The 9767-nt window shown below is 45.7% G+C and overlaps 1 protein-coding gene across 6 annotated transcripts in view; it reads right to left on the reverse strand.

Annotated features, from left to right (window-relative positions):
• The window catches only part of LOC115194768 (Fc receptor-like protein 5), a 342937-nt gene that overhangs the window by 263532 nt on the left and 69638 nt on the right, over positions 1–9767 (reverse strand). The window lies entirely within an intron of this gene.

Consider the following 9767-nt stretch of genomic DNA (forward strand, 5'->3'; position numbering starts at 1 on the left):
AGTTCTTATAATCTCTGCTTGATCAATAGAAGTAATTCATACTAGATAATGTATGTCTAAGATAATATTAATCAATTAGATGTGTTTGTAATCAGTTTGTTTCTAACTATTTACTGTGTTTCTTCTTGTGTTTTTCAAGATAGGGGATCTATCTCGTCATCCCCCCGTCCCCCCTCATCCTCCTCTCCTCCCTCCACTCTCCCCACACCTCTCCTCCTCCCTCTGTCTGTCTCTGGGTTGGTGGCTGCTCTCTCCATCTCTCTGATCATTCTACTGGTCCTGTTCTGCAAGAGGAGCAAAGATGTAGCAGCTGAACCCAGAGATGTTACCTATCCTGACGTTAGAATCATACAGGACCCAGAACCCAGGAGAAGGAGAGGTACACACACACACACACACACACACACACTACAGTGTCTTTATGTCTTTAACCCATTGTCTCGTCTCCTCCAGAGAAGTCTACAGGAGCTGATCCAGTCTACTCTGCAGTGAAGACCTCCAACACCACAGGTACTGTATAACACTATAACACCACAGGTACTGTAATACTGTATAACACTATAACACCACAGGTACTGTAGTACTGTATAACACTGTAACACCACAGGTACTGTAATACTGTATAACACTATAACACCACAGGTACTGTAGTACTGTATAACACTATAACACCACAGGTACTGTAGTACTGTATAACACTATAACACCACAGGTACTGTAATACTGAATAACACTACAACACCACAGGTACTGTAATACTGTATAACACTATAACACCACAGGTACTGTAGTACTGTATAACACTATAACACCACAGGTACTGTAATACTGTATAACACTATGACACCACAGGTACTGTAGTACTGTATAACACTATAACACCACAGGTACTGTAATACTGTATAACACTATAACACCACAGGTACTGTAGTACTGTATAACACTATAACACCACATGTACTGTAGTACTGTATAACACTATAACACCACAGGTACTGTAATACTGTATAGCACTATAACACCACAGGTACTGTAATACTGTATAACACTATAACACCACAGGTACTGTAGTACTGAATAACACTATAACACCACAGGTACTGTAGTACTGTATAACACTATAACACCACAGGTACTGTAATACTGAATAACACTATAACACCACAGGTACTGTAGTACTGAATAACACTATAACACCACAGGTACTGTATAACACTATAACACCACAGGTACCGTAATACTGTATAACACCACAGGTACTGTAATACTGTATAACACCACAGGTACTGTAATACTGAATAACACTATAACACCACAGGTACTGTAGTACTGAATAACACTATAACACCACAGGTACTGTATAACACTATAACACCACAGGTACTGTAATACTGTATAACACCACAGGTACTGTAGTACTGTATAACACCACAGGTACTGTAATACTGTATAACACTCCAACACCACAGGTACTGTAATTGTCATATGCGTCGTAATGATTGGACCAAACTGCAACCTCCCCCCATGGAGGTGGCTCTGGCTCCGGCCTAAATCCCCACTCTAACCTGTCCACCCCTGCTGAGGATCAGGGCTGTAGCCCAACGCTGAAGGCTCTGGGCTGAGGGCCGACTCTGGCTGTGCCGGACTGACGGGCGACTTTGGCTGCGCTGGACTGGCGGCCGTCTCTGTCGGTTCTGGACTGTGGGCCATCGCCGGAAGCTCTAGACGGGGCACTGTCGACGGAAGCTCTAGACGGGGCACTGTCGCCGGAAGCTCTAGACAGGGCACTGTTGCCGGAAGCTCTAGACGGAGCACTGTTGCCGGAAGCTCTAGACGGAGACTGCGCACTGAAGGCCTGATGTGTGGGACTGGCTTTGGAGGCGCCAGACTAGTGACACGCACCACAGGGCTAGTGCGAGGAGCAGGAACTGGATACACGGGCCTTGACTACGCACTGGAGGTCTGGAGCGCACAACCTGCACAACCTGTCCTGGCTGGATTTTTTCTGTAGCCCGGCACGGGCGGAGTACTGGCACAGGGCGAACTGGGCTGTGCTGAGGCAAGATGGCTGCCGTGCGTAGAGCAGGCGCAGGGTAGCCTGGGCCCAGGAGACGCACTAGTGGCCAGATGTATTGTGCAGGCATACTTCTCCCTGGCTGGATGCCCACCCTAGCACTGCACCTGGCTGGTATCGCTCGCACCGGACTGTGGGCGAGACCTTGCACTATTGCCTGACCTAGCCAATCTTCCCTTGTCCCCCCCCCCCAATTTTTTTGGGGGGGGGCTGCCTCTCAGGCTTCCTTGCCAGCCATGTTCCCGCATAACGTTCCCGGTCCTCTCCAGCCTTCCTCCAGCTAGTATCTCCTCCCAGGTCCATGACTCCTTATACTCCTCCTGCTGCTCCTTCCTCCGCTGCTTGGTCCTCTTATGGTGGATGGTTCTGTCATATGCGTCGTAATGATCGGACCAAACTGCAGCGGGGATGTGAATCATCTTCTTGATTTATTAAAGAAATGAACACTGAACAAAAGAACGACGAAAACAGTCCTGTAAGGTACATAGACTATACATGGAACAACCACCCACAAACACAAGAGAAAATAAACCCACTTAAATATGGCCTCCAATTAGAAGCAACGACAACCAGCTGCTTCTAATTGGAGGTCGTTCCCAAAACTAACATAGAAATAGAAAAACTATAAAACCCACATAGAAATAGAAAACAGAGAACATCAACCAAAAACCCCGAAACACACAAAACAAACACCCCCTGCCACGCCCTGACCAAACTACAATAACAAATGACCCCTTTTACTGGTCAGGACGTGACAGTAATACTGTATAACACCACAGGTACTGTAGTACTGTATAACACTATAACACCACAGGTACTGTAATACTGTATAACACTATAACACCACAGGTACTGTAATACTGTATAACACTATAACACCACAGGTACTGTAATACTGTATAACACCACAGGTAATGTAGTACTGAATAACACTATAACACCACAGGTACTGTAGTACTGTATAACACTATAAAACCACAGGTACTGTAATACTGTATAACACTATAACACCACAGGTACTGTAATACTGTATAACACCACAAGGACTGTAGTACTGAATAACACTATAACACCACAGGTACTGTAGTACTGTATAACACTATAACACCACAGGTACTGTAGTACTGTATAACACTATAACACCACAGGTACTGTAGTACTGTATAACACTATAACACCACAGGTACTGTAGTACTGTATAACACTATAACACCACAGGTACTGTAGTACTGTATAACACTATAACACCACAGGTACTGTAGTACTGTATAACACTATGACACCACAGGTACTGTAGTACTGAATAACACTATAACACCACTGGTACTGTAATACTGTATAACACAAAACACCACAGGTACTGTAATAATGTATAACACCACAGGTACTGTAATACTGTACAACACTATAACACCACAGGTACTGTAGTACTGAATAACACTATAACACCACAGGTACTGTAATAATGTATAACACCACAGGTACTGTAATACTGTATAACACTATAACACCACAGGTAATGTAATATTGTATAACACCATAACACCACAGGTACTGTAGTACTGTATAACACTATAACACCACAGGTACTGTAATACTGTATAACACCATAACACCACAGGTACTGTAATACTGAATAACACTATAACACCACAGGTACTGTAGTACTGAATAACACCACAGGTACTGTAATACTGTATAACACTATAACACCACAGGTACTGTAATACTGAATAACACTATAACACCACAGGTACTGAATAACACTATAACACCACAGGTACTGTAGTACTGAATAACACCACAGGTACTGTAATACTGTATAACACTATAACACCACAGGTACTGTAGTACTGTATAACACTACAACACCACAGGTACTCTAATACTGTATAACACTATAACACCACAGGTACTGTAATACTGTATAACACTATAACACCACAGGTACTGTAATACTGTATAACACTATAACACCACAGGTACTGTAATACTGTATAACACTATAACACCACAGGTACTGTAGTACTGTATAACACTATAATACCACAGGTACTGTAGTACTGTATAACACTCAGACTATCCTCTCTCTCTCCTGTGTTTAGTTCCAGGTGGATCTGGTCCAGTCTGTGTTAATATCCTCTCTCTCTCTCCTGTGTTTAGTTCCAGGTGGATCTGGTCCAGTCTGTGTTAATATCCTCTCTCTCTCCTGTGTTTAGTTCCAGGTGGATCTGGTCCAGTCTGTGTTAATATCCTCTCTCTCTCTCCTGTGTTTAGTTCCAGGTGGATCTGGTCCAGTCTGTGTTAATATCCTCTCTCTCTCTCCTGTGTTTAGGTCCAGGTGGATCTGGTCCAGTCTGTGTTAATATCCTCTCTCTCTCCTGTGTTTAGTTCCAGGTGGATCTGGTCCAGTCTGTGTTAATATCCTCTCTCTCTCTCCTGTGTTTAGATCCAGGTGGATCTGGTCCAGTCTGTGTTAATATCCTCTCTCTCTCTCCTGTGTTTAGTTCCAAGTGGATCTGGTCCAGTCTGTGTTAATATCCTCTCTCTCTCTCTCCTGTGTTTAGTTCCAGGTGGATCTGGTCCAGTCTGTGTTAATATCCTCTCTCTCTCCTGTGTTTAGTTCCAGGTGGATCTGGTCAAGTCTGTGTTAATATCCTCTCTCTCTCCTGTGTTTAGTTCCAGGTGGATCTGGTCCAGCCTGTGTTAATATCCTCTCTCTCTCCTGTGTTTAGTTCCAGGTGGATCTGGTCCAGTCTGTGTTAATATCCTCTCTCTCCTGTGTTTAGTTCCAGGTGGATCTGGTCCAGTCTGTGTTAATATCCTCTCTCTCTCCTGTGTTTAGTTCCAGGTGGATCTGGTCCAGTCTGTGTTAATATCCTCTCTCTCTCCTGTGTTTAGTTCCTGGTGGATCTGGTCCAGTCTGTGTTAATATCCTCTCTCTCTCCTGTGTTTAGTTCCAGGTGGATCTGGTCCAGTCTGTGTTAATATCCTCTCTCTCTCCTGTGTTTAGTTCCAGGTGGATCTGGTCCAGTCTGTGTTAATATCCTCTCTCTCTCCTGTGTTTAGTTCCAGGTGGATCTGGTCCAGTCTGTGTTAATATCCTCTCTCTCTCTCCTGTGTTTAGTTCCAGGTGGATCTGGTCCAGTCTGTGTTAATATCCTCTCTCTCTCTCCTGTGTTTAGTTCCAGGTGGATCTGGTCCAGTCTGTGTTAATATCCTCTCTCTCTCCTGTGTTTAGTTCCAGGTGGATCTGGTCCAGTCTGTGTTAATATCCTCTCTCTCCTGTGTTTAGTTCCAGGTGGATATGGTCCAGTCTGTGTTAATATCCTCTCTCTCTTTCTCTCCTGTGTTTAGTTCCAGGTGGATCTGGTCCATTCTGTGTTAATATCCTCTCTCTCTCCTGTGTTTTGTTCCAGGTGGATCTGGTCCAGTATGTGTTAATATCCTCTCTCTCTCTCTCCTGTGTTTAGTTCCAGGTGGTTCTGGTCCAGTCTGTGTTAATATCCTCTCTCTCTCCTGTGTTTAGTTCCAGGTGGATCTGGTCCAGGTGATGTGACCTATGCTGACGTCAACCACACAAAGAGACAACACAACAGGAGGAGAGGTAGGAAGAAGGGAGAGGCCAACAACACTCCCCTCATCTTTCTGAAGTAAATCATGTTTTTTTCGTGTTTTTAACGTCACTAGTTTTGACCTGCTTATGTGTTTCTTTCAGAGAACGTCATTCCAGACCCTGTCTTCTCAGCAGTGAAGACAGACAGACAGAGATACAGGTCAGAAGGTCGTTACAGACGCTGTGTACTTAGCAGTGAAGACAGACAGACAGAGATACAGGTCAGAAGGTTGTTACAGACAGACAGACAGACAGACAGACAGACAGACAGACAGACAGACAGACAGACAGACAGACAGACAGACAGACAGACAGACAGACAGACAGACAGACAGACAGACACGCCCTGGCCATAGAGAGGTTTTTGTTCTCTATTTTGGTTAGGCCAGGGTGTGACTAGGGTGGGCATTCTATGTCCTTTTTTCTATGTCTGGTATTTCTTTGTTTTGGCCGGGTATGGTTCTCAATCAGGGACAGCTGTATATCGTTGTCTCTGATTGGGAGCTATACTTAGGCAGCCTGTTTTCCTTTGGGTTTTGTGGGTGGTTACTTTCTGTTTAGTTGATGTTCCTGACAGAACTGTTTGGCTGTTGTTCGTTTTCTTGGTTTGTTTAAAGTGTTCTATTACAATTATATGATGAGCACTCAACACGCTGTGATTTGGTCTACTCCCTTCGACGGCCGTTACAGAACCACCCACCACAAGAAGACCAAGCAGCGTGGTATGGAGGAACAGAGGCTTATGGACTCCTGGACTGGGGAGATGATTTTGGACGGAAAGGGACCCTGGACAGCGCCTGGGATTATCGCCGCCCACAGTGGGAGATCGAGGCAGCGAAGGCGGAACGGCGATACTGGGAGGAACAGGCAAGTCAGCTACAGGAGCCTGAGAGGCAGCCCCCCAATAAATGGGGGGGGGGCACACGGGGAGTTGGGGTAAGTCAGGTTGGAGACCTGAGCCAACTCCCCGTGCTTATTATGAGGAGCGACGGATCAAGCAGGCACCCTGTTATGCTGAGTTACGCACTATGTCACCAGTGCACAGCTATAGCCCGGTGCGGTCAATACGGGCTCCTCAGCGTTGCTGTGCTAGAGTTGGCACTCAGCCAGGGAGAAGTGCGCCGGCGCAGCACATCTGGCCACCAGTGCGTCTCCTAGGTCCAGCCTACCTTGCGCCTGCTCTATGCACGGCAGCCATCATTCCCCAGCACAGCCCAGTTCGCCCTGCGCTCCGCCCGTGCCGGGTTATAGTGACCATCCAGCCAGGACGGTGTGTGCCAGCCCTGAGCTCCAGATCTCCGGTACGCCTCCATAGCCCAGTACGTCCTGTTCCTGCTCCTCGCACTAGCCCTGAGGTGCGTGTTACCAGTCTGGCACCTCCAAAGCCAGGCCTCCTGCAAGTCTCCCCAGCCTGGTGAGTCCTGTGCCTGACGCCTGTCAGGAGCCGCCAGAGTCGCCCGCCTGTCCGGAGCCGCCAGAGTTGCCCACCTGACCGGAGCCGCCAGAGTCGCCCGCCTGTCCGGAGCCACCTAAGTGGGCCAAGCCGAAGGTAGAGCGGGGTCCAAGTCCTGCACCAGAGCCGCCGCCGTAAGGAAGGCCCACCCGGACCCTCCCCTTTAGAGTCAGGTTTTGCGGCCGGAGTCCGCACCTTTGGGGGGGGTACTGTCACACCTTGGCCATAGAGAGGTTTTTGTTCTCTATTTTGGTTAGGCCAGGGTGGGACTAGGGTGGTTACTTTCTGTTTAGATGATGTTCCTGACAGAACTGTTTGGCTGTCGTTCGTTTTCTTGTTTTGTTTAACTTCTTGGGGCTATTTGGGACGTTAGCGTGCCACCCGTGGCGCACCCTATCAACAGCAGGTGCATGTCAAGAGCGGCAAATTTGAAACCTAATAAATGTCAAAATTCAAGTTTTTCAAACATACAACTAATTTACACCCTTTGAAAGATAAACATCTCCTTAATCTAACCACGTTGTCCGATTTCAAAAAGGTTTTACGGGGAAAGCATAAAGTTAGGTTATGTTAGGAGAGTACATTGACAATAGCTGTGCGTAATGCATTGTCGATTCAAAGACAGGCGTCACCAAAACCATAAAATCAGCTAAAATTATGCACTAACCTTTTACAATCTCCATCAGATGACACTCCTAGGACATTATGTTAGACAATGCATGTATTTTTAGTTCTATCAAGTTCATATTTATATCTAAAAACAGCGTTTTACTATGGCGTTGATGTTCAGGAAATCGTTTCCTCCAATACCGGCAGTCAAGTCATGACAACAAAATAATGAATTAATATTAGAAAACATTGGTAAAATATTATATTGTCATTCAAAGAATTATAGATTTACATCTCTTGAACGCAATGGACTTGCCAGATTTAAAATTAACCTTACTGGGAAATCACAATTTGACATAATCTGAGCACTGCGCCAGAAAAATACGCATTGCGATACAGACTAACCGCCATGTTGGAGAGATCTAAAATCGAAAATACTATGTAAATAATCCATTACCTTTGATTCTCTTCATCAGATGTCACTTCCAAAGAATCCCAGGTCCATAACGAATGTAGTTTTGTTCAAAAAAGCTCATCATTTATGTCCAAAAACCTCCGTGTTGTAGCACATGATCTAAGCCAGCCGGACTTCACTTCACTTCCCGAACGGAAAAAATATATTTACGTTCGTTCAAACATGTCAAACGTTGTATCGCATAAATCATTAGGGCCTTTTTTAACCAGAACATGAATAAAATTCAAGGCGGACCATTGGGTTCTCTTTTAAAACGTTTCGGAATGAGAGTACCCACCATCAACTCGCACGCCAGGTGTCTAATGGGCCATCGCCGTTCCAAGGCTCTTCTTCGGTCAGATCTCACAGTATAAGACTCAAAACACTTTGTAAAGGCTGGGGACATCTTGTGGGAGCAATAGGAAGTGCCAAAACATTCCTCACCCCCTTTGTTTTTCAATGGCATACACTGAAAGTCAATTCAACACATCAGGTATCCACTTCTTGTCAGAATCTGTCTCAGGGTTTTGCCTGCCAAATGAGTTCTGTTATACTCACAGACACCATTCAAACAGTTTTAGAAACTTTAGGGTGTTTTCTATCCAAACCTGAACAATAATATGCATATTCTAGCTTCTGAGTTGGTGTAATAGGCAGTTAAAAATGGGCACATATGTTTTCAAAAAATTCTCAATACTGCCCCCTATACCCTAACAGGTTAAAGTGTTCTATTAAAATTATATGATGAGACAGACAGACAGACGAACGGATGGACGGACGGACGGACAGACAGACGGTCAGGCTTAATGATGATGATGAAAAGTAGAGATCATTGCAGCCATTTTGTGCCAGATGGCTCAGCACCACCCATCAGTTTCTGCAGTGACAAGAGGATTTCTTCCTACATCAGTGCCACTGTGTCCTATTTTATCGGTAGTCATTTAGAGTTAAAGTTGCACTATGCAGAAATTGCTCCTCCATTTCGTGGTGGCTACAACTCTAGTAGTTCACCTAATTTCAGTTTCTGTGACAAAGTAAGATAGTCCAGTGTAGATACTCAGATACCTGCTGAAACAGGACCCGGCACCTCTCTATACTCAGATACCTGCTGGAACAGGACCCGGCACCTCTCTATACTCAGATACCTGCTGGAACAGGACCTGGCACCTCTCTGTACTCACACACCTGCTGGAACAGGACCTGGCACCTCTCTGTACTCACACACCTGCTGGAACAGGACCCAGCACCTCTCTATACTCAGATACCTGCTGAAACAGGACCCGGCACCTCTCTATACTCAGATACCTGCTGAAACAGGACCCGGCACCTCTCTATACTCAGATACCTGCTGAAACAGGACCCGGCACCTCTCTATACTCAGATACCTGCTGGAACAGGACCCGGCACCTCTCTATACTCACACACCTGCTGGAACAGGACCCGGCACCTCTCTATACTCAGATACCTGCTGGAACAGGACCCGACACCTCTCTGTACTCAGATACCTGCTGAAACAGGACCCGGCACCTCTCTATACTCAGATACCTGCTGGAACAGGACA

The sequence above is a fragment of the Salmo trutta genome, chromosome 5, assembly GCF_901001165.1.
Source record: "Salmo trutta chromosome 5, fSalTru1.1, whole genome shotgun sequence".
NCBI classification, from domain to species: domain Eukaryota; kingdom Metazoa; phylum Chordata; class Actinopteri; order Salmoniformes; family Salmonidae; genus Salmo; species Salmo trutta.